Raw genomic sequence first — 23,407 nt, forward strand, 5'->3', positions numbered from 1 at the left:
ACATAGGACTTCCGACCTGCGTTGTGTGAGGGCACTAAATGTGTGGGAGAACCCAGAGAGCTCCCCTCCCCGGTTTGCCCGCTGCAGGACCAGGTGATGGAGCCGAAGGAAGTGCCCATGTAAGTCCTGCTTTGCTGCCGCACATCCGGGTGTTTCCTCTTTATTTCCAACTTTGGCAAACTATTTGTTTCTTGCCAGTTTTATACCAATGCAGCACAACATAACACTGGTAATGCCACTGAGGGCAGAAACTAGTCCTGCCCACCTGTGCTCTCCGGAGCGGACAGACGGCTGGGTGGTGGCGTCAGTGCACGGGTGGCACCTGTAAACATTTACTGGGGCATCCTAGGCAGCTCAGTCCCGAGAAGCCTTTGAAGTGACCACCCCCCTCATCTGACACGTGCGTAAACAGCCCTAGGGCAGCCGCCAGAGGCAGGTCCCAGCCTAACTCAGCCACTGCCCACAGCTCTGGGGCTTTGTCACCTTTAACAACTTACATCTCACTTCTGACCCTTAAAAATTGCCTTTCAAGGGCTTGAAACCACATTTCCTGCCAGATAATTCAGGTAGTGGCCTGGCAAATTTTTACATCTTCAAAAGTGATAACGTCAACGTCTTCAAAAGTGATAAAGCCAACTTCAGAGGGATGGCAATCTGAACTATCACAAATCCTGAAATTGGTCGGGTGTCGGAAGATCGGCCCAGTAAGAATACGTCCGGACGTGTAACCCCGAAGCCGTGTCCAGGATATTGTGAGGAGAAGGACTTTCTTGCTCTCCGACACGTTCCCGACTAGAATTCCTCAGCCTGTCAACCAAACGTTTGTCTGACGTTCTACCAAATGGAGAACAGAAAAGCCTCCTCCTAGTAGCTTTCGACATCACACGAGGCGGCCTCCGGTTCCTCGGCCTCTGCGGCTAAAACCATCTCAGGACTGTCACTGCTATTTACATTCAGTGGCTGAATCGCCAATATTTATGCTCTTTCGGTGACCAAGGAAGTGGGAGAGCTTAGCAAGGACTCGGCTCTGGCAGGTCGGCGGGCAGGTTTCACGCTGAGCTCACAGAACAGCAGCCCCGCATGGGCCTCCGTGCGCCTGGACGGGCTCCTGAGAGCAGTCTGGGTGGTGCCAGGCCCGGATAATTAGAGGGAAGGTCCAAGCCAGTCACGAGGCCTGGGGAGGCAGGTGTCGGCAGACTGGTTTCCCAGCCTCCTCGACCTTCTGGCCTGTTATTTACCTGGAGTAATAGGCCTCACCTGCCCCACGTTCTCAACCTCTTACTCACCAGAGAAATGCATATGAAAGCACACAGCAGCGCCCTAGCACACCCACCAGGACGCCCATGAAAGAAAACCTCAGCTGGGCACCAACACAGCCGGTGCACACACACACCGAAGTGCTAGTCACGGAGAATGAGCTCTCAATCGAGAAGGCCTGTCCTTGGCAGTTCTTTTACGGTTCACGCCCGTCTCTCTCCTACAATGACTACTCCACGGGGACGACCCCAGGAGGGGCCTGGGTGGCAATGCTCCTGGGCTCGGGCCTACAGCTTTCTGGCAACATTGCTGTCTTGTGAAAACTCCAGAATAAGTGGCAGGAAATAGTAGTTCTGTCCCCTAACCACTGAGCTTCACTTCTCATCATAAAATACTCGTGTGATCTCTAGTTAACGCCTGTGCCCCACAGACGTGGCTATGGAACACTGCTTCCAAAATGTTATTGCTGGTTTGTTGAAAGTTCAACATCCCGGGGGCACCTGGGGCGGGGGTCGGTCTGTTAAGCAGCCAGCCCTTGGTCTCAGCTCAGGTCATGGTCTTGGGGTTATGAGATCCAGCCCCACATCAGGCTCTGCGCTCAGCTTGGAGTCTGCTTGAGATTCTCTCTCATTCCCTCTGCCCATCCTCCCTGCTCATGCTCTCTCTCTCTCTCTCTCTCTCAGATAAATACATAAAATCTTTAAATAAATGAATAAATAAAATGCAGCATCCAGGGCCTGACACAGAGGTTCTGATGACTCTCTGAGATGCAGTCCAGACAGGGACGTTTTCAGAGACTCCCAGACGCCTCAGATGCAGGCGGTCATCATGCACACCAGAACAATTTGGGGAATAAAGGGACACGGTTAAGAGTTATACTAGGAGGGGACCGACATGCACAAGCTGAGATGTACGGTCACCCCAGGGCAGACCACACTGCTGGAAACACGAGGGAGAAGCGTCGGAGGACCGGCATCGGCTGACCCCCACCCCCCAACCCCCACCCAGCATTCTGACTCACACACATCGTAAACATCAGGAGAGGTTTATAGCAGGCTGAGGATTAAGACAATACGACCAGACATCTGAGTACTGTCCTCTTTCCCATGCATGGAATTATCACCGGTGTGTGAGCTGGCTCTTCTGACAGCCTTATTCTCTCAAGGGTCAGGATCTGTCTCCGTCCTTTTTATTATAAAACTGCTTCTGAGAAGAATCGGAAGCAACCACAAACGTTAGTCATCTTTCATCACTGTAAGCTGGCGTCCCTCCAGTCTCTCTTGTCGACAACTGGATCTACCGTCCATGCTGCCTGCCCTCCTCCGTAAGGGGAGGCCTGGTGTTTGGCGGTCTCTGTGGCCCACCTAGGATAAAGACCCCTCCTGGCCTCTCCTGTGGCGAATGTGGGTGGATCCAAGTCCAGGTCTGAGATGAAGGTAGAATTGGCCTGTGCACCTGCCAGCAAATGTGCTTCAAGGCTGTAGTCTTCCTCGTAGGAGGAATGTGAACCTCATCACTGGCGCTCCAGTAGCCCTTGTGGGCGTGAGGTGACCTTGGGAATGGAAGCCACACCTAGTGGACAGCGTGCTAAGAGGGAACCTGGTTCCCTGGACCAAGAGGCACCCTTTCTCTGGACATTATATTTCCAGGCTTCCTGACTCTGAGAGAGACAATTGTGCTGCTATGAGTCGGAGCTCTTCTCCTGCGTGGAAGCTGGCTTTCCCCTTCCTTGCTCGGCCAGTGCTGGGGAGAAGGACAGAACATTGGGGGTGGTGAGGGGAGGAGATGTGCCGGGTGTCCGGCCTTAGCACGTCCTCATACATTCCCTTTTGATGGGAGGCATTGATCATGGATCGTTCATTGGCATCTTTACTACAAGAATGATAACTAGACACAGGAGCACTTGAAGGGCTAAAGCTTTTCCAAATACATCTCACTCGTTTCTCCTGACGGCTCTGTGAGGTGTACAAGGTGGTTACTATTAACGTAACTGCAAACAGGGAAGGAAATGCCAGGCCGGAGAAGCGGCTCATTCAGCCTCTCTGGGGTCCCCCCCGTTCAGCAGCCCCCACCCACCCTGGAGAACACAAGACCATCTCTAGCACCTCGCTCTCCTGTGGCTCTAGCGATGCCAGCCTACGGCCGCGTCTGCCACAAGGGTGGCTCCCATGGTCATGCCAGCCTTGCCATCGTCTCCCCAATCCCTGAAATTGCAGCTCTGCTTCCACCTTGTCTGACTCAGAGCTGTCTCTCTGATTACAGGCCCCCAGTGGCCCCCTCCCCAGGCTCACTCAATGGTGGGGCAGGGCCTCAAAAGGTTAAAAATAGAAACTGGCGGACGACCCTGAGACCCCACTGCTGGGGCCACACCAAAGGGAATGGGAAGCAAGGTCTGGAGGAGGTAGGTGCCCACCTGCATCTGTGCAGCATCGCTGACAGAAGCCAGGAGTGGTGGGCAAGCTGAGCGCCCATCAGTGAAGGAGCAGAGATGCAAAACCTGCTAAATTCCCACAATGGGCCTTAAAAAGGAAGACATCCTGACACCTGCTACACCAGGGATGAACCTTGAGAGCACTGTACTGAGTGAAATAATCCAGACACAGAGAGGCAAACCTCCCATGATTCCACTTACACGAGGTCCCTGGAGTCATCCCGTTCATAGAGACAGAGAGCAGAGGGTGGGCACAGGGCCCAGTCTCACCTCACGTGTCCCCGCCACCCAGAACAAGTGCTGCTAAGGAAGCGGGTGGAGGAGGGAGGGGAGCCGACAACTGCCCACCATCATTGCTATTCTCTTGCTGGGTAAGTTACAGACCAACGGCGCCAACCTAAGGGCCGTGGAGGGGCCAAATTTCCAAGAGGATGGCTCTTCCTCATGCGACTTAAAAGAAACATAATAGCTTCAGAGACCTCGCGTCTTAAAACTTAAAAGCCAATCTTGGTAATGGTGTTAAGAAAGCATGTTAACTTATAAGCTGAGGCTTGGACAACAAGACTCTGACTTAAAAGATCTTGGGGCAGAGCGTGTTTTTGAAGAAGTTAAAAGCGGATGATGCTGCTGATACATCAGGGTGCGTGGAACGAGCCTTTGTTGAGTGACTGGGCAGCGCAGGGGCCCCAGGCTGCAGAGGGCGGGCTCCAGACGCTTGGCACAGAAGGTGTCCTGGTGAAGGTAAAAGGCTCTTGTTCTTTCTGCAAACGTCTGCTGTGTCCCCAGCATCCTTTGAGGAATCTGGGTGCTCACCAGCCGTGGAGGTGATACCTTCGCTCACCAAGACTTGGAGTTTGTGGAGGAAGTGAGAAAATGAAAATAGAGTTAGTGAAACCACACAGTACAAGCACAGGTGCGACCTAATTTTGTGAAAGCAAACCGAAGCCAGGTGAGTGGAGGTGTGGGGAGAAGCCCCCTGAAGGAGCAGACATCTGGGCTAGAGTGCGGCATGGAGAAGCACTTTCAGAAGCAGGAAAGGGGATCCCAGTGAGGAGACAGCGAGGAAGGCTATAGGAGAGGGGCAGTGGGCTTTAGGACACGTCCCAGGGCAAGGCCGGGGGGCTCAGGGCAGGACAGCGTGTGTGGGGTCTGACATGTGCTTCCAAAGCCCACCCAGCCTGCTTTGTGCAAACTGGAGGGCCAGGGAGGGCTAAGGAAGGCCGACAGTGACCAGGGAGAGTCTGGAATGTTCTGGAAGAAAGAGCCAGTCTTGCTGACCAGTTTGATGTGCGGGGTAAGGAGAAGGCAGAGCCCTGGTGGCTCTCTGGGTGAGCGACTGCACAAAAGGGGGGTGTCGTCCACTTAGGCTTGAAGACCTAGAGAAGGTGTGGATAGGGGGAGACCCCAGCCTCTGTGCAGCTGTGAGGTCACTGCCCTTCGGGGCCCAATGCCCAGTGGCCGCATTAGGGGAGGCTGGAGTCCAGGCCGCATGGGGGCCTCACAACAGGGCTCCAGGGGAGGGCAGACCCTTTGCAGGAAGGGAGCTGGTGGTGATGTGGCCTTGCAGGCTGGGGCGCTCAGCCCGGTGCCTGGGGCAAAGGGCTGGCTCACTCAGAAGGAAAGGACACAGGAGATTGCTGGCAAGTAGAGGGAAGACAGGCACCCCAGGTGACAGGAAACGGTGCACAGGGTGAGGCAGGAAGACCCTCCCCGGGGAGTGGAGCAGGGCCAGTGAGGGCAGGGTGAGGAGGAAGGAGGGAGAGACCTGGGCAGCCAGGAGCCCCGAGGCCAGAGTCCTCGCTCCTCGTTCTAACTGACCCTAGAAAATGGTGGATTTCTTCCCTTTTTCAAAGATCTCTACTCCTACATTCGACTCATAAAGAACTCACACAGAACCCGAGACGAGGGCTCTCGAACACGCAGACACCCACAACCCAGCAGCTTGGGCACGTGTGATGCTGGAGCCCTGTGAGGACACTCACCTCAGCCGGGGACACTGCCCAGGCCTAGGCTCTGGGCTTGGGGCCCCCACTTCTGGTCCCGCTCTGCCGTGCGATGTTGGCCCAGCTTCTCACCCACACTGTGCTTCAGAGTCCCCTCTGTGGGCGACACCCAGACCCAAGATTAAGAGAAAGAGCCCATGAAAGCATGTACTGGTGTGTGAAGCACAGCGTGTAACCCACCTCAGCCATCAGCATGACCCCATGGGATCACTGCCCTTGTGACCAGCCCTTGCCTTCCTCATCCTTGGAGTTTGATCCTCGAGAGCTGCTCTTGTTCTGGCAGAAAAAGGATAGACTGGAGAGTGAACCACCCCATCCAGCCACAGGCAACGGGCTCTCACCCTGCACAGGGTTCCCGTCCATCCGCCCGCCTGACACGCTCTGTGGCCGCTGTCCACACAGCACAGGAAGACTCGGCGTGGCTCTGGTGCTGGCAGGACACACAGCCTCTCTGCAACCCTTTGCAAGGAACGAGGCCCACCGCCGGCGTGGACCTCTGAGCTGTGCTTACTCACGACGAGTCACGGTGTGCCAATTCAACTTATATCAACGGTTTTAACGAAAAGCAGGTGGGAGATTTCAGGGAACTCAGGGGCTCTGGAAGGTCAAACGCAGGCCCTTTTGCCTGCACAGGTGACCCCCCACCCCCAGCCAGAGGGTGTTGGGAAACAGAAGGGTTCTCGCAGCCCTGCCCTGCCCAGGGCTTCTGGGCTCTCCCTGCCTCTCCCTCTTCAACTCGAGATCAGAAAATGACGAATTTCTTCCCAAGACTCTGCATCCATCCCAGCCAGCCTGAGACCAGCCTCCCTTGGAACCAGTTCCCCCTTGGAACACTTCCTCCCAGCCCAGGCCAACCATGTCCTGTGTCCTCAGGGCCTGGACTTACCAACCTGAGGGACAAGCCCAGGGGGTGGGGAGGAGGAAGGCCTGGCTTCTGTCCCTGTGCATCAGAGGCCCTTTCTGTCCTCTGACCTGTCTCCGCATCTGCGAAGTGTCCCTTCCCAGCGTTGTGTCCTGGAATGTCATGATCTGAATGACAGTCGCATCAGCCCCTAGGAGAGACTGATGAGGATGGTCCCAGTGCCCCATCGATGACTCGGGTAGACACCGTGGTTCACAGCTCAATGCCCGTCCTACTCCTCTTTCACCAGCAATGACATTTAGGGCACTGATCTGATGTGTAGGGTTGAGTCCCTTCTTTTCCACTCATGATTGGTCAGGATTCCAGACCCACAGCCATAGGCACTGACAACAGGGATCCAGGCTGAGTCGAGAATGCACAAGGAGCTTGCTGAGGCCTCTAAGCCCAGAAGGTAACTGACCCAGACCCTCTCCAATGATGGGGACCCAGCCTCCCAGAGATGTTGAGGCTGGGCAGCCAGTGGAGAGCAGACGGGCCAGGTCCTGGACGATGGGATGGGGCTTATCTGCTTGATAAGCCAAGCCTGGGCCCACCCGGTGTCTGAACCCTAGTTCTGCAGGCTCGCGTGTTCCTGTCCATTTAAGCCAGTTGAGCTTGGCTCTGTTGGGGCTTACAGTGGTATCTTCCTTTGAATTTCCTCCAAGCTTGGCCCAGACACCACACAATGTTCCCACGTGAGGATTCCCACAAGAACAAGCGCTCAGAGGGTATGCTTGGTGCCTTAGTGAATATCCACCAGCACCTTTTGTGTGCTGGATGTGAGGCTGACACCTTCCATGATCTCTTTGCATTGCTCTTAGAGTGCCATCACAAGGCACTGCAGACCAGGGGACCTTGAACTACAGAAACTTATGTCCTCACGTCTTGGAGGCCAAGAGTCTGAAGTCATGGCGTGGGCAGGGCTGGCTCCTCCTGGGGCTGCTCTCCCTGGTGTGTGAACACCTGTCCTCTCCCCAGGTCCTTACACGGTCATCCCCTTGTGTGTGCCTGTGTCCTGACCCCTTCCTCTTATAAGGACACTGGTCAGATTGGACCAGGACCCCTCTCCTGACCCTGCGGAACGTTCCAGTTTGACTCTCCAGTGCTCAAAGAGGATGCAACTTGCCTAAATTCCTATGGCCAGAAGTGGCCACCCCAGGAGCCCCACACACCTCTTCCCTCCAGAGCTGCCAAAGGCCACGTCCCAGCAGAACCCCAAACCTGCTGCCTAAAACACCCTCGTGAACTCTGTGGGCTGTGCAGCGTGCAAGGCACAAAATACAACCAAGGCTGGGTGTGGCCCCTTTCCCTGTGCATGTTCACAGCGTCATTGGGATGTTGATCTAATGGCCAGGGCATAACAGGAACACTCTCACTCCTCACCTGCAGCACATGCCTCCTCTTCTGGGAAACAACTCAACTGCTTGGCTCAAGAGAGCCTAGAGATCCCTGGTCCACCTCTGGGAGTAGCTGGTTGGCCAGAGCTGGACGCCTGTCCCAACGGCCAGCTGTTGCTCCTCGTCCGCTGGGCATGAGTCACTGGCCTGACCCAGGCTGGACCAACCGGAGCCCTCCCCCAGTGTGGAAATTCATCACACAGGGAGCCAGGCTCCACTCCACCCTGGCAGCAAAGTAGGGAGGTGGTGGGAGGGGCAGGACAGCCAGCGGCCTTGTTTCCTTCCGCCTAGGAAAGGCAAACTGAGCGAGTCAGGCCAAGCATAGGGAGAGGTGCCATGAAGGCAGAGACTGGTGGGGAGAGAGCTCTTACAATCCTAGGACTTCATTCCTCTTGTCCCTGAAGGCACCTGCCCCCTACCTTTCCTGGACTTGCATTTCCATGAACTCCTCAAAGGTGCGGACTCTGATGACTACCATGCTCTCCAGCAAGGGTACTGTGGTCTGGAGGGACGCTGGGCCCACGGTCAGAGGTGCACACTCCAGGCCACCTGCCAACTGGGACGTGGGCAATCATGGTCAGACACTGCGGGGCTCCTGGTACCGGGGTCCTTGCCCCTCTTAAGGGGTTAGATTGTGTCCCTCCCCCACCAAAAAATGCCTGTATCAAAGTCCAAACTTCCAGAACCTCAGAGTGAGCTTATTTGGAATTGGGGCCACTGAAGATGTGATTGGTTACCGTGAGGTCATAGTAGGGTCGGGGGTTCCTAATGCAAAATGACTGGCTGCTTACAAAAGGAGAAAGAGAAAGGGTTACACACGGAGGGCAGGTCACGTGAAGACCGGGAGAACACCACTGACAAGCCCAGGAGCTCCGGGAGCCGGGAGCCAGGCCTGCAACAACTCGCTCACCGACTTCCAGCTTCCAAAACTGAGAGATAATAACTCATGGGGTTCAAGCCACTCTGCCTGCGGCAGTTTGTTAAGTGGGCCCCGGCAAAGATACGGTGCCCATGCCCAGCGTCCCAGGCCTAGGGGCCGTGGTCTCGTCCACAGTAGGGTCTAAGAGGCTGGGGAAAACCTCTCCCCCATCGTGGCCCCAGGCGCCTGGAGGGAAATAGCACAGGGAAGGTAGTTCTGAAGGAGGAGCGGATGGGATGCTCATGGGAAAGGAGGGACCCCGAGTGTCTACTCAGGTGGGATGTCACAAACGGAGGACCCCTTAGGGGAAGGAGAGCAGAAGTGGTGGAAAGTACAGAAGAGGACAGAGGGAGGGAGTCCAGGAGACTCGGCCAACTCCGCACCTGTCTTATTCCCCTCCCTCTGGTGGCCTTGGGGCAAAGCCAAGACGGTCCACCAGCGGCCCAACGGCCTCCCTGGCCCCCACACCCCTGCACTGGGAGTTCTGCACTCACTGCCCACTTGCCGGGAGGGGAGAGCCCAGCCGGACGTTTCTTTTCTCAGGGTCAGCCAAGTCTCATGACAAAAGGTAGCGTGACTTAGCAAGCTTTCCAGAATGGCACAAGCTTCCAGAGGGGGTGTTCCCACTGTGCAGCGGGTGACCACCATGTTCCCAAAAACATTCTGTTTCCACACTTGGCTCACCAGAGTGGGGGAGCATTGCACAACTGATCGCAGATAAGAACCGGCCAATCCCTCAGAGCATGGGGGCCGCTGTGTGTGAACCAGGACTCGCAAGAGGGTAGGGCTGCATGTGGGCACAGGGGCATGCTTTTAAACTATCTGCAGGTATCTGGTATCATGAGGATGGGCAACCGCAGCTCCGAGGTCCTGCGGCGCCCACCTTCTGCTTCATGAGCAGAGTCACATGGAGGAATGATTCATCGTGCTGGCTCTGCAAATAGCCTTTGGAAAACAAGCAGGCTGGGCCTCAGGAATCCTAGAAGGCCTGGGGGGCTTGCGTCCATGCTCGGCGGGCTTCCCCAGAAGCCAGAAGACCGAGAAACTCCCACAACGGGAACGAAAGGGGGTTTTGTAACACTGCTCTAAAAGCGTGCGCCCTCCAAAAAATAGGTGCTTTCAACACCAGCCTGGAGAGAAGGGTTGCCTCTGTGCTCTGGTCGCCAACCTTTACCCTGAATGTAATGTGTCAATTTGCAGCAGCCTCGAGAAGTCGCTGGCGGGATGAGCGACAAATGGGCATTAACAAAGCTGTCACAGCAAACCCAGAAGCAGTAGCTGAATTAATTTTTCCTTCATTAATAATATCCTAATTTGCATGATTAATATGTCATGGTCGATAAACATAGGCAGCTACGAATAAAGTCACTGAACAAAAATGCCACCTGCTGAGCAAAAAGAATAGGACAAATAAATGACTTGACACAGCTAAATGGGCAGGAGACGCTGTATTTCCCCCAAAACAATGTTCAAAATGCTTGAAATGTCACCATTATTGGGAGACCTGGTTGAAGAAGACAGAGACAATCGTTCCAGACGTTTCTGTGGAAGGATGAACTCCAGGGTATTCTAGACTCTGGCAGGTGGCCACCTGACAAGGCTGATTCCTGCCAGCTCCCTAGGCTCCTTCCCCACCTTGCCTTGCTTCCTGGGCCAGGCCCAGGCCAGGGGGCAGGACATTCCAGGCCAAAGTGGTGCCACCATCAGCCCAGATCCACGTCTTCCTCCAGCTGCAAGCCTCAGCAATTTTTGGCCAGAACTGGGGAGCTGGGCTGTTGCCAAGGGCTGGAGCAGCTGCAGGGAGCAGAAGGGAAAAGGATACTGAAATGACCCTACGAGGGCCTCCGATGGGCTGGCCAAACCATTGGCCACGGTGCTGGGAGCGAGGGAGTAAGTCATGTGTGGGTCCCGGGTGCAGACGACAACCTGAAGTCCTGGAAGGCAGAGCAGCCACAGAAGAGGGCAGCCTATGCAACAGAACCTTCTGCAATGGTGGGAATGTTCTAGACCCTCAGGATGCCAGGTGGCAGCCACAGACCAGCACATAGGGATCGAGCACGTGAGGAGTGGCTAGAGCGATTCAGGATCCGTGGGGACTGCTTGTCACCCTACCCGAGAGGGTCCAGAAGTATGCTAGGGCACCAAGAATGAAGCACAAGACCCCATGGCCCCTTCCTGGCAATGACCTTGAGAGACATGGGTCACCCCTGGCCCTGCTTGTCTGTGGCTTAGCTGGTCCCTGGGATCCGTGCTCTGCATCCTCCAACTATCCAAACGGACTGCTCTGTTCATATTTTGGCCTCACTCAAAACCCTCGAGTAGCCTCCACTCCTTACTGAAAACTGCCCCCCTCCCCACAGGACTTTGGGTCTTCACAAGCTGCTCCCCACTTCCCCCCGTATCCCCAACCCCAACATAGGATGCTGGTCACAGCTGATGCCTCCTGCCGGTGCCTCACCTCACACCACATCCCCGTGGCTCCTTGTCCCCCTCCCCCCCAATCCTAAAAGGAGACCTGCCCCAAGCTGCAGCCCGTGGCCTCCTCTCACCCGGAGTGAGCCTCACTCAGCCTCTGGCAGCAGCCTGTAACCCTGGCTTATTCATCCCTCGTTACTATTTATACGTGGTGCGGTTGCCACATCACAGCAGCAGCAAGATGACAAGGTGGAGCTCCTGAGCGTGTGTGACCACAGGCAGCAAGGAGAGGCCGAGGTCTGGGCACCCTTGCTCCCTGCCAGGCAGGGCTGAGGCCTCAGGAGGCCACTGGAACGCTCCGACTCTGGGGTCCTCATCCGGACACGAGGGTAGCAACTACTTCCCCTCAGGTTTGGCGGGAGCCCAATCCTTGCAGGGGCTGGTGCTCAGCAGATCCTCAACCCGTGTGGGCCTCGGCTTCATCCCCAAAAGCTAGCCAGGGTCCTCCTCTGCTCTCCCGCCAGCTCACCGCAGCTGATGAAAAACTATCGCTGATTATAGGAGAGGAAGACCCACGAGAAATAATATCACAAACGGTGTTTATCTCAGCCTTATTTCGTGAACTGGAACTGAGCTCATGGCAGGATAGGATTGTAAGAATACTTCCCCCACTATCTCCTTTCTGCACCGAATTACCTCTACCCAACCACCTTTCTTCACTTTTGTCATCTTCCTCCTCCAGGAAAGAGGACAAGGAGGCCAAGGAGGAGGAGATTGCTAGAATAGCTCACGTGAACTCAAATTCGAGGGTCAGGGGACTTGGCTGCGACCCCTCCCTTGGCCCCAGAGTCTCAAAACCAGAGTCTAACTTTCCGTAACTCTCTGAGTGAGCCGGCCCCAGCCACGGCTCAGAAACCGGGCCTGGGAGCCCCCACCTCCCCGTTAAATCAGCCTGAGTCCCCAGGGTGGTCCTATCTCACTTGGAGTCCTTTCCCTTTGTTTCTGTGATGCGGTCAGTGGGTGGCTTCCCTTAACTCATGGAGAGAGGTCCGCCCCTAGCAGGTCCCCATTCATCATCACTGCTGATACCGCTACGATGTTGTGTCTCCCTTTAACGGTGGCGGCTGCCACCTGGTGAAGCTCCACAACCCAGCACCTGTCATCTGGGGCCCCCCATGCTGTCCAGAGACCTTCACACACACCCTGAAGAAACCAGTGAGAGGCAGCGTCCAGGGGGCCCTCCTCTGCCTAAAGCTACATTGGAAGATGCAAAGTCTAGAAACACCTCTCAGAGGCTAGGTTTACTTCTCACCGACAGCAGCTTTGCTTTGCCTTCATGATTCAGTGCGGGGCCAGACGTGCTGGCAGGGGGGCCGCCCACAGTGCCTCCCCGGCCCAGTCCAATCTCCCCACTCCCCTGCCTCTTGCATTTCCCCAGCACCATCCTGTAGAAGCACATCACTAGCCACATGTATAGGCATGTTTTACAAGGTTTTTCAAAAAAATAAATGATATCAGGGATGCCTGGGTGGCTCAGCGGTGGAGCCTCTGCCTTTGGCTTGGGTCGTGATCCCGGGGTCCTGAGATCGAGTCCTACATCAGGCTCCCTGCCTGATGGAGTCTGCTTCTCCCTCTGCCTATGTCTCTGCCTCTCTCTGTGTGTCTCTCGTGAATAAATAAATAAAATATTTTTAAAAATACATAAATGAAATCAGTTTCAATATTATGTATTATTTAACCCAGGATTGTCCAAAATATTATCATCTCAACGTATAATTTAAAAAATCATATATTTGGATTACTTTCAGGATATCTTACATTATTTTTTTTTCCATGCTAAGTTTTTGAAATTCAGAGTGCATGTTATACCCGTCAGCATATCCGGTTTGAGCTGGCTGCATTTCAATTGCCCAAAACCACATGTGGCTCCTGGCTACCATATTGGACACACAGCATGAGTCCATTTGACTGGCTGCTATGGATTGAAAGTTTGTGTCCCCCCTCACCCCTGCCGCTGCACCAAATCCGTATGCTGAAGCCCTCACCCCGGTGTGATGGCATTAGGAGGTGGAGGCAGCTAGGTTTAGGTGAGGTCATGAGGATGGGCCCCCAATGATGGCATCAGTGTCATAACGGGAGACAAAAGAGAGCACTCACTCTCTCCCTCTCTCCCCTGCTCCCTTGCTCTTCCACGAGAGGACACAGCGAGAAGGCAGCCTCCTACAAGCCAGGAAAGAGCCCTTGCCAGGACCCCAGCATGCTGGCACCCTAATCTCAGGCCTGCAGCCTCCAGAACTCAGAGGCACAGATGCCAGTAGTGTAAGCAGCCCCATCTGTGCTGCTTTGTTAGGGCGGCCTGAGCCAACTTGCAGACATAGGTTCTGTAGGACCAAAGCCCCCAGATGACGGGCAAACAGAGCTCTCCTTGGAGGGCCGGGCAAGAGCAGCAAGGACGAGGACCATGGAGATCCGTGCTGCTCCACCTCGGGCCTCACGGCGCTCCTGAGGGAGGGCCTGCGCGGGGCTGGGGGGTGTCGTGAGCAGAGAAGGACAGTTCGTTTCTAAATGCTCAGGGCTCACCATTTCGGGGGGAAGATGGGGTGGGAACTCTCTTCCACATCCTGTTTCATGGTTTAATGCACTACGGTTTGGGTGAAAAGCAACCAGAGACCCACAGAGGAGCACGTGAGTCACAGAGACGGCAGGGGCTCTGGGAACCCGAATGGGAATGGCCTGGTCTGTGGACCAGCAGAGGGAACCCACTGCTTCTCCCACCTACTGCTGGCAACTGAGGAGATCAGGTTTGGTGATTGCCCTTGGAAGGATCTACCAACACACCCAATACGTGTGTCCGCAGGCACAGGTCAACCTGGCGCCTGATGCTGCCTCCGCCACTGTTTCAGCCCTTCCCTGAGCCACGTATTCGTTCCTTCCCTATATCCTCAGATGCCATGTTTTCCCACTAATAAAACATAAAATAATTGTAGGGAAAAAATAAAGATGCAAGGTCCTGGAACCATCAAAAAGTTAATTGCTTAGTTTTGACCCACGTGACAGAAAAGTCCCAAACTTCCTCAAGGTCAAGGGTTTAAGTGTGAAAAGGAAACCTAGAGGATTTAGGAAACATTCGCCTCAAATTATCATCGGCAGCCATCGCAGCAGTGGCTCCTACAGACCAGGTTAAGTCACGCCAAGGGACTCTCACTCTTCCAGTTTCATAAAAATATAAGAAAATGATTAACCAAAATAATTAGAAATGCCTGGCAAGGTCATGGCACCGGGAAAAGTCCTTGAGTACAAAGAAAGGACCCTGGGATTAATCTGAGCATGATCTGAAACATTCGGCATGCCGTGTCCTGCTTTCATTGGTGAGGGACACGGAGGACAGAATCTGCATCCCAGGGAACTCCGAGGATCCTGAAGAGACCCGACTCCAGTCCCCACCCCGAGAGGAAGCAGGCATAAGCCCATTTGAGCACAGTACACAAGAGTAAGTTTAGAGGGGGAAAATGTATAAATTGTGCAAAAAGTGGGACGCCAGGGTGGCTAAGTGGTTGAGTGTCTGCCTTTGGCTCAGGTCATGATCCCGGGGTCCTGGATCAAGTCCCACATCGGGCTCCCTGCAGGGAGCCTGCTTCTCCCTCTGCCTGTTCCTCTGCCTCTCTCTCTCTTTGAGTCTCTCAGGAATAAATAAATAAATCTTAAAAAAAAAATCGTGCAAAAGGTGGCCAGGAGGCTGAGCACACTGTGAGGAGAGGGGACAGCACGGTGGCTGTGGAACCAGCCAGCGGTGCCAGCAGAGAGGCTGAGCACTGGGAAATAACCCAGCCTGGACTGCGTGGGCCTGAAGGACAAGCCGCCGTGTCCAGCTGGATCGTGGTCACATAGGGTGCTTCCCCGGCGTCCACAGCAGGGGACCCCGTACCCTCCACATGCCCTTCCCATTGGCCCAGGTGCACCCTGCTCTGACATTACCCCTCTGACTGGTCACCTGGCAACCCCCCCAGCCTCCCAGGGACCCATCCCCCTGGGGGGGTGCAACAGCAGAGCTTCTCAATAGGGATCATTAAAGGACACAGGACCCTCATCCAAATGATGAGGATGACAGGTGCCTAATGAGTCTAGTGGTGGAAACTTGTTCATTTATTTTTTTAAAGATTTTATTTATTTATTCATGAGAGACTCAGAGAGAGAGAGAGAGAGGCAGAGACACAGGCAGAGGGAGAAGCAGGCTCCACGCAGGGAGCCCAATGTGGGACTCAATCCCGGGTCTCCAGGATCACTCCCTGGGCCAAAGGCAGGTGCTCAACCACTGAGCCACCCAGGCATCCCTCGTTCATTTATTTTTATTATTATTTTAACTAGGTCTAGTCAACACAGCGATACATTAGTTTCAAGCATGCAGTACCCAGTGTTCGAGGGAAGTGTGCTCTTGATCCCTGTCCCCTATGGATGCCATTGTGGAAAAAGTGGGTTCCTCGGACCTCTGAGTCATGGCGGAAGGCGGGCCCTACCTCAGCTGCAGATCCAGCCCACGGAGGGGCGGTGACAGTTCAAGCTGACAAACATTCACCTGGATTGCATGAGTCGTGCACCATCAGCTTTTGCGTGTGCCATTGTTTGTTCTGGTACAAAAGTAATACAATCATGCAGTGAGGAATTGAAACACTTGTTACGTATTTTTTTTTTTAAGATTTTATTTATTCATGAGAGACAGAGATAGAGAGAGAGAGAGGCAGAGACACAGGCAGAGGGAGAAGCAGGCTCCATGCAGGGAGCCTGACGTGAGACTCGATCCCGGGACCCCAGGATCACACTCTGGGCTGAAGGCGGTGCTAAACCACTGAGCCACCCAGGCTGCCCTTATTACATATTTTATAAACGTATTCATGGAAGTTTGTGGAGAAATCCTACCTACGTTTATGTTTATGCTCTTCTAGAATTTCTGTGTGTGTGTACACATATAAGTAAAGTATCTCAAGACCCAATGTTCCAGGTCACAGGTCAGTTTTCCCTCACTGTGTCGATGCAGATGGAGCACATCACACCCATACTGGAGCCAGGGGGACCAATGAGGATGGAGGGACACACATGTCCTCCTAGCCCAGGGCACAGGGTGCAGTGGAGAGCTCTGTCACTTGGTGAAACGTGGAGGCCCGTGTCTCACGGGGACGTTTACCCTCTTTCTCAGGATGTGCGGCCCCTGTTTCTGTGCCATTCGTCTTATGAAAGGGGCGTGAACTGAGCTGTCTGAGCCCGCGCTCCGCTGAGCCCTCAGGCCCGGCAGTGAGACTCTGCAGCCCCACCCCCAAGTCCCTCTGTAACTTTGGGTTCTGTGTATCACCAGCATCTCCACAAGTTCAAGTACAAAGTCGTGGACTCTGGAGTTTCCCATAAAAACCTCCTGGTCTCAGGGACATTTCTAGATCTCAAGGGCATGTCACTAAGGTGTGTTAAGGTCAGTAGGACCCCCCATGTGACTGTGTCCCACACCCATTCCCAGTCCCCTGCATCCTTGTTGGGTGCTCAGGAGGGCAAACGTCGCGGATGGAGGCTGCTGACTGCCAGCAGGGATGATGTGACGGGTCTGCAACACCAGCACCAGGAGGGACACCCACACACTGAGCATCATAGCTGGGCCCAGACGAGCGTCGCTGCCTGGTGGACCCGAGAGGGCTGACCAGGGCACTGCCAGCGAGGGCCCGGCTCTGGCTAGGCCAGTGAGAGTTAGTAACAGTCCTGTCTGTTGGACAACATCTCAACGTGACTTTGCAGAATGGGGGCACCTTGCCTGTGGGACTCTGCAGGCTGCAATCCTTCAAGAAAAGGGAAGCAGGGGACTCCTGAGTGGCTCAGTGGTTTAGCGCCTGCCTTCAGCCCAGGGCGTGATCCTGGAGACCCGGGATCGAGTCCCACGTCAGGCTCCCTGCATAGAGCCTGCTTCTCCCTCTGCCTGTGTCTCTGCCTCTCTCTCTCTATCTCTCACTGTGTTGCTCAGAGTAAATAAATAAAATCTTTAAAAAAAGAAAGAAGAAAAGAAAAGAAAAGAAAAGAAAAGAAAAGAAAAGAAAAGAAAAGAAAAGAAAAGAAAAAAGGGAAGCAGGTCTCCAAGGACCCCACAGGGGGCACCCGGGCCAGAGTGCGGAGCCGTGGCCCTCCTCAGCCCAAACCTGTTGGAACGTGCTCTGAGGTTTCTGACTTGCTCAGGACCTGTGACCCCTTTCCCTCTCCCTGCTGGAGTGAGAATGTCTCCCCTGGGCCTGTCCACCGTTGGAAGCAGAGAATTTGTTTTTCCATGGAGAGAAGAAAATGCTGTGTGAACACACAGGCCCACAGAGAGACGGCCAGGCAACAATGGGGACAGAGTGGACGATGCTGCTGCCAGCCAGGGAGGAGGGACAGGGCCTCCCTCTGAGCCCCCGAGGAGCCAGACCTGCTGGGGTTCCTGTTGTCCTAACCCTTGTGGACTGTGGGCAGTAGGTCACCGCAGCCCTTGGAGACAGGCACACGCCATGGGCAGTGCTTTTGTTGGGTGGGTTCTGTGTTCGGTGCTACTCTTCACAGTACATGAACTCCCCTCCCTTCACGAACACAGTGACATGGGGAAGCAAGTAGGAAGTGCTTTGCTGGACCATCGTCGCTCTGCCCAAACTGGCCCCTGGCTGCAAATGCAAGTGTCACTTCCAGGAATGTTCTCAATTTGACTTAGCTCCTGCTCACCAGCCTTGCTGTGGTTCTTCCCAGGTGATGGCAGAGCTCTTCTGCTTTCATGCACATTTGTCCCTCCTTCGTTTGGCCACCCAACATTAGAAGCCCTCCTCAGTGTTTGGGAACCCCCTCGACTTGTGACAGTGTCTCCAAACGCAGCCTCAGAAGGCACGGGAACCCCCTCACTCCCTTCCCAGACCCCCCTGCTGACGGGACACACAACACCAGCCAAGATGCATGCACCCCTACTTGAAAGCCAGTGACCACCAGGAGTGGGGATGGCTCAGACCTCTAGGGGGTGGATAGCAACACCTGCCGTCCGGGGTGGAGGAGGTGGCGGTGCTGGTAGTAACACCTGCTGCCATCGGAGGTCTGGTCAGTGGGTGTAGGTCCAGCTGCATGGCTGGGGGAGACTTCCCTGGGTCCATCCGATGTGTGCTGTCTCCTTGTGTCCTTCCCCCCAAGAAGCCCCATGCCACCTGCATTCTGTAAACTAGACATAGGTCTTTTTATTTTTTAAGGTTTTATTTGTTTATTCATGAGAGACACACAGAGAGAGGCAGAGACACAGGCAGAAGGAGAAGCAGCCTCCTCCCAGGGAGCCCCATGCAGAACTCAATCCCAGGACCCCGGGATCACACTCTGAGCCAAAGGCAGACGCTCAACTGCAGAGGCACCCAGGCGCCCCCAGATGTAGATCTTTAAGAAATTCCTCCTCTGCTTTGATGAACCAGAGCTGTTTTCTGTTGCTTACAGCTCAGAACAGTAATGGGCAAATCTGTCCTCCGTGGATACCGACACGCACCATTTGCACAGGACCGTCTCAGTGTCGACGTTGCTCTACACACCTAAAGGATGGAAGGCGGTCCCTGCTCCTGCACAAAAGAAGGAGCAAGCACCAATTTATGTCTTACCCATTCGTGGGTGAAAGCGGAGCTGATCATCCGACACGTGACTGTGATGAAGGCAGCACGTCAAGTTCACCGTTGGGCCGGCTCTTATTCAAGATCATCTGTCCTCCCGAGGGGGAGAATGCTGGGTACCAAGTTCTCCTTGAACCCCCAGCTAGCTCGCCGTCGCTGTGGTGCCTGTGAGTGTTGGGCAGACACTGGGAGGCCCCTGCCCAGCGACCAACGCCGTATTGTCCATGGGTGCATCCCTCTGCTCCCTGCCGGTTAACCTTAGACCAGACCACCCTCCAAAACTGTTGATGTAAGGAAACATCTCAAACTTAAATAAATGTCCTTATATTTAAAACATTTTGCTCTTGGCCTCCCTTCTCCACAGACTTCCGGGTGAAGGAAGTGATAAACCCCATGGTGCCCAAGGTAAGGTGTCCTGCTTCCACCTGGCTGGGGGCACAGGTGCAGGCAGCCATCCAGCCTCCTCACCTTTGCCAAGGTCACCTGCCTGGCATGGGAGCACCCACTTCAGAGAACGTGCACCTGCCACTGGCTAGCATCCTGCAGTTTGTGTCGTGTGTTGAGGTGAGCTCAGTGCAAAGACAGGGGAGCACACTGGGTGGCCCTGTTGCCAGCCTCACCCATACTTGGGATTGAAGCCACGTTGGCAGGGGGGCGAAGAGGAGCTTTGCAAGGGGACCTAGACCCCACTCAAGTCTGGGAGTAAGGCTATCTCTGAGCATAGTAAGTAATAGCAAACGTCATGTAGGAGTCTTGTCACCGTAAGCAACCGTGCATGTCTGTTCTTTGACTCACTTGTCTCACACATGTGCACACACACACACAAGCCTCTTTATCTTCTCTGGATAAAGGTGGGCTCTCCCTGTCCCTGCACACGACAGCGTTCTTCCTCCCCACTGGAATGTGAGCCGTCTCCCTGAGTCCTCTCTGCTGCAAGTCTGAGTGAGCTCTGTCACTGACGCTCATGAGCCCTGGAGCAGCCTCTTGTTTGCAGGCGGGATGCACCTGGGGTCTTCGATGAGTCACTGCGGTCTTCCTGCCTGGTGCTGTTAGACCTGAGGCCTCGCCCGCATGCCGACCAGCCCACATCCTCACTGCAAGCCCATAGGCAGCCCCGGGGAGCTTCTGGGTGCGAGAGGATCCCGTGGAACAAGCATGTTGGAAACTGCTCAGGTCTTGAAAGAATGCCAGAGATGGTCTAAAAACAAAAAGAGGGCTTCTCTCTAAAAATACAACCACTGAGGAAGACGCAACGCTTGTAAAATGATGGAACATACACATTGGGCAGGCTCCTTGCCGCTTACTGGGCATGCGCTCAGGAAAGCAGAGCATAGACTGTGGTAACCACAGGGTCCTCCACGTCCCCAGCACATAGACCCTCATGACTTACCCGAGAGCCTGTGGGCGCTTGTGGGTCACTCCCACACTGTTGGGATTGACATCATGGAGGACAGCCACACTCTCCTAGAGCCTTGCTTGGCCTCATGACCGGCTAAAACCAGCAGAATGAGCCCCACACTGGAGTCAGAAAAGCCTGATTGGAGTCCTGCTATGTGGCCTTGGCAAATCGCTTAGCCTGGATCTTTGGCTCTATCCACCTGCTTCCCAAGGTCAGTGTATGGTTTGGAGGAGAAATCTAAAGGGGCTGAGCACCCCACCAGGTGCACTTGATTAAAGCCAGGGGTCGAGCCATCTATCCAGGCCGCACCTGATGAGAGGCACAGCTGCATATAGCCTACGGGAGCTCCCGGCAGGGTAGAATGAGGACGTGTGCAAGGCTGGGAGGACAGGGAAGCAGCAGGCACTGGGGGTGTGGGAGCATGGGGGCGCTGCTTGCTGAGCTCCCCTGGACGGAGTGATGAGTGTCTGCATCATGGAACCATCAGGGTCCCAGGGAGGTCCTAGAAATCTCCTGCTGCAAGTCATTCTGTTCTCAGGTACAATTCCTGCCTCACCCAGAGAGTCTCAGTCCAGGATCAGGTACAATCACGTGCACACTGTGTGTGTGCCCCTAATACATGCTACACACATACACGCATGTGTACACATGCATATGTGTGCCCCTGTACATCAACATGTGCACGTGTGTGCAATGCATTCATACAGACACATCCATATGCGTTTACATCTATATTTGTGGATGCGTATACACATGTACACACATGTACACATACACACACTTGTGTGTACACAGACATGTACACATGCAACATATATTGATACACATTCAATAATGCGCCCGTGCAGACATCCGTGCATACACATAATACACATGTACACACACACACACACACATACATACATACCAATGTGCACAAACATGCACCTTAGGAATTGCTGCAGATGTGAGAGAGCGCCAATTCGATGGGAGACATTGCTAATTTGGGGAGTAACATGGTGCACGTGAGTGTGGCAGAGAAAGAGAATCACGGGCCCCCTGCCTGACCTGCAGCCAGTGGTCGGCCAGGAAGATATTCCCAGATCAGTAATGACCGAGGTAGCCTGTCCTCAGCACCATGGATCGCCCAGCACTCCATCCCATCGCTTACAAGTCCTAGTCCAAGCGCAAGGCAGCCTGAGCCCAGCTGTGGTGCTGTCGTCCTGGCCACCTGCCCTGCGCTGTGCCCTTTGGTCTCCGCTGACCCTGAGTCCTGTGCAAGATCCCCCAGGACTGCTCCTCTGTCCTCGGCCAGGGCCGCCCCCTGCTCCACCCTGCAGCGCACGTGTTGGTTTACTGCCGCTCTTCACAGCTCAGCAGTTGTGACCGGGTTGTGAGCTCCCTCCCAGACCACGGTGGCAGTGTGTTCTGTGGGAATTCCCTCCACAGCCCCGGCCCTAGGAGCTTAGAGCAACCCCGCGCTAACTTCATTAGTGAAGAAAAGCGAAAGGTCAGTGCAGGCTTCAGAGGCAAGTCCTTCTCCGTTAGAGTAACATCTTTGCAGCGTGCCCCCTTACAGTGCTGCTCTTCAAAAATTGTCCTTTTGAAGGATCTGAATGCGAGTAATCTCCCTACCAGCCTGGATAATAAGGATACGATGATATACCACAACCTCCTCTTTGTAACATCCGGTCTAGATTGTTAATTTCAGATCATAAACTGTTTCTGTTTTTCATTTTGCAACGCTTCCCAGCAGCATCGGAACCAGTAACCATAAGCCCAAACACTATTTCTCCAGTTTATTCATTGACTTCTAGTTTACTTTCTACCCTCTTCCTCCCAGCAGGCTTGGTAGGTTTGCTGACTCTTAGACCTCAGATGGACGGCCTCACGCTGTGCACTTCCCTGGGAGGTGACTGGCTGCCGCGCTATCACCTTCAGAGGAAAAACTCTGGACCCATTTCTGGCATCTGAGATACAACCAGAAATGTGCTGATGGGGTTTCTAGGACATGTTTTGCTCTCCTGGTACAAAGTGACCAACACAGTTCACACAGGACTTTGTCTCCTTGCTCTATCGCTGGCTTGAGCACGCGCACGACACTCGGACTGGTGCAGACCTATTGAAGCCAAGTGCTGACCGAGCAGCAGCAGGTGGAAGGCGCTCGCTCCAAGGACGGCAGAAGGCCGGGTGCGCCCCACTGCCCCGGTACATACACCATCCACTCACTTGCCCTCAGTTCTGTGCTCCAAGATGCTGGCTTTGTGGACCGAGTCAGGGGGCTTCTTTATCCTCTGGTTCCAGTTAGGTTCCATCAAAGAGGAAGGTAGGAGGCCCCAGTGGGAGGGTGGAGGAAGGGAGGGAGGCAGAGGTCTTTCTCTCCTGCTTCCCCATCTGCACTGGCAAGGGGTGTGTTCCTATTCTGAAAGCAGTAGCTCCTTTCCAGTGCCTCCCCACCCCCCCCCCACCCCCCACCACCAAAAGCTGCAGTGACAGCTCTCTTCAAATTCTGGATTTGCAGGGCAGCCTGGGAGTGTGGGCTCACGTGACAGCGGGGGCTGGCAAGTCCCAGGAGTTGCACTGTGCGGGCAGCCCCAGTGGCTCAGCAATTTAGCGCTGCCTTCAACCCAGGGCCTGATCCTGGAGACCCGGGATCAAGTCCCACGTCAGGCTCCCTGCATGGGGCTTGCTTCTCCCTCTGCCTGTGTCTCTGCCTCTCTCTCTCCCTCTCTCTGTCTCTCATGAATAAATAAATAAAATCTTAAAAAAAAATTCTGGATTTGCCCCACCAGGCTGGGGTGGGAGAGCTCTGAGAGGCTCCTCCACCTGGAATGGTTTTCCCTCACCCTTTTGTTACAAAAAACCACCCCTTTATTTAATTCTCCTCAACCACTCACTCCAGTGTGCCACCCTTTTCTTGCTGCGACCCTGAGAGCAGATTGGGGAAAAAAGAGCTACACCCCAGTAGGTTGTCAACAGCTGGACTGATCCTGGACAACCTCCCCAGGGACCCCCCCCCCGCCCCGTCCAGTGACAAATAAACAGGCTGAACTGATTCTACCCCTAAAGTAGTGT

General features: G+C 54.5%; 2 long non-coding RNA genes across 3 annotated transcripts; one reads left to right on the plus strand and one right to left on the minus strand.

Annotated features, from left to right (window-relative positions):
* Positions 1–2,286: 2,286 nt before the first annotated feature.
* LOC140599484 (uncharacterized) lies at positions 2,287–8,585 on the minus strand. Of its 2 annotated transcripts, none has more exons than XR_012002371.1 (3): positions 7,976–8,585; positions 5,671–5,787; positions 2,287–4,534 (listed from the first exon to the last, which is right to left on the minus strand). It is a non-coding gene; the product is annotated as an uncharacterized lncRNA (long non-coding RNA). The 2 variants fall into 2 exon arrangements; XR_012002372.1 differs by lacking the exon at positions 7,976–8,585 and adding an exon at positions 5,872–6,887.
* A 13,137-nt stretch (positions 8,586–21,722) lies between these two features.
* On the plus strand, positions 21,723–23,136 carry LOC140599647 (uncharacterized). The gene is made up of 3 exons (XR_012002533.1): positions 21,723–21,842; positions 22,179–22,658; positions 22,854–23,136. It is a non-coding gene; the product is annotated as an uncharacterized lncRNA (long non-coding RNA).
* Positions 23,137–23,407: the final 271 nt, after the last annotated feature.

This window comes from Vulpes vulpes, chromosome 7 (assembly GCF_048418805.1).
Source record: "Vulpes vulpes isolate BD-2025 chromosome 7, VulVul3, whole genome shotgun sequence".
Taxonomy (NCBI): Eukaryota; Metazoa; Chordata; class Mammalia; order Carnivora; family Canidae; genus Vulpes; species Vulpes vulpes.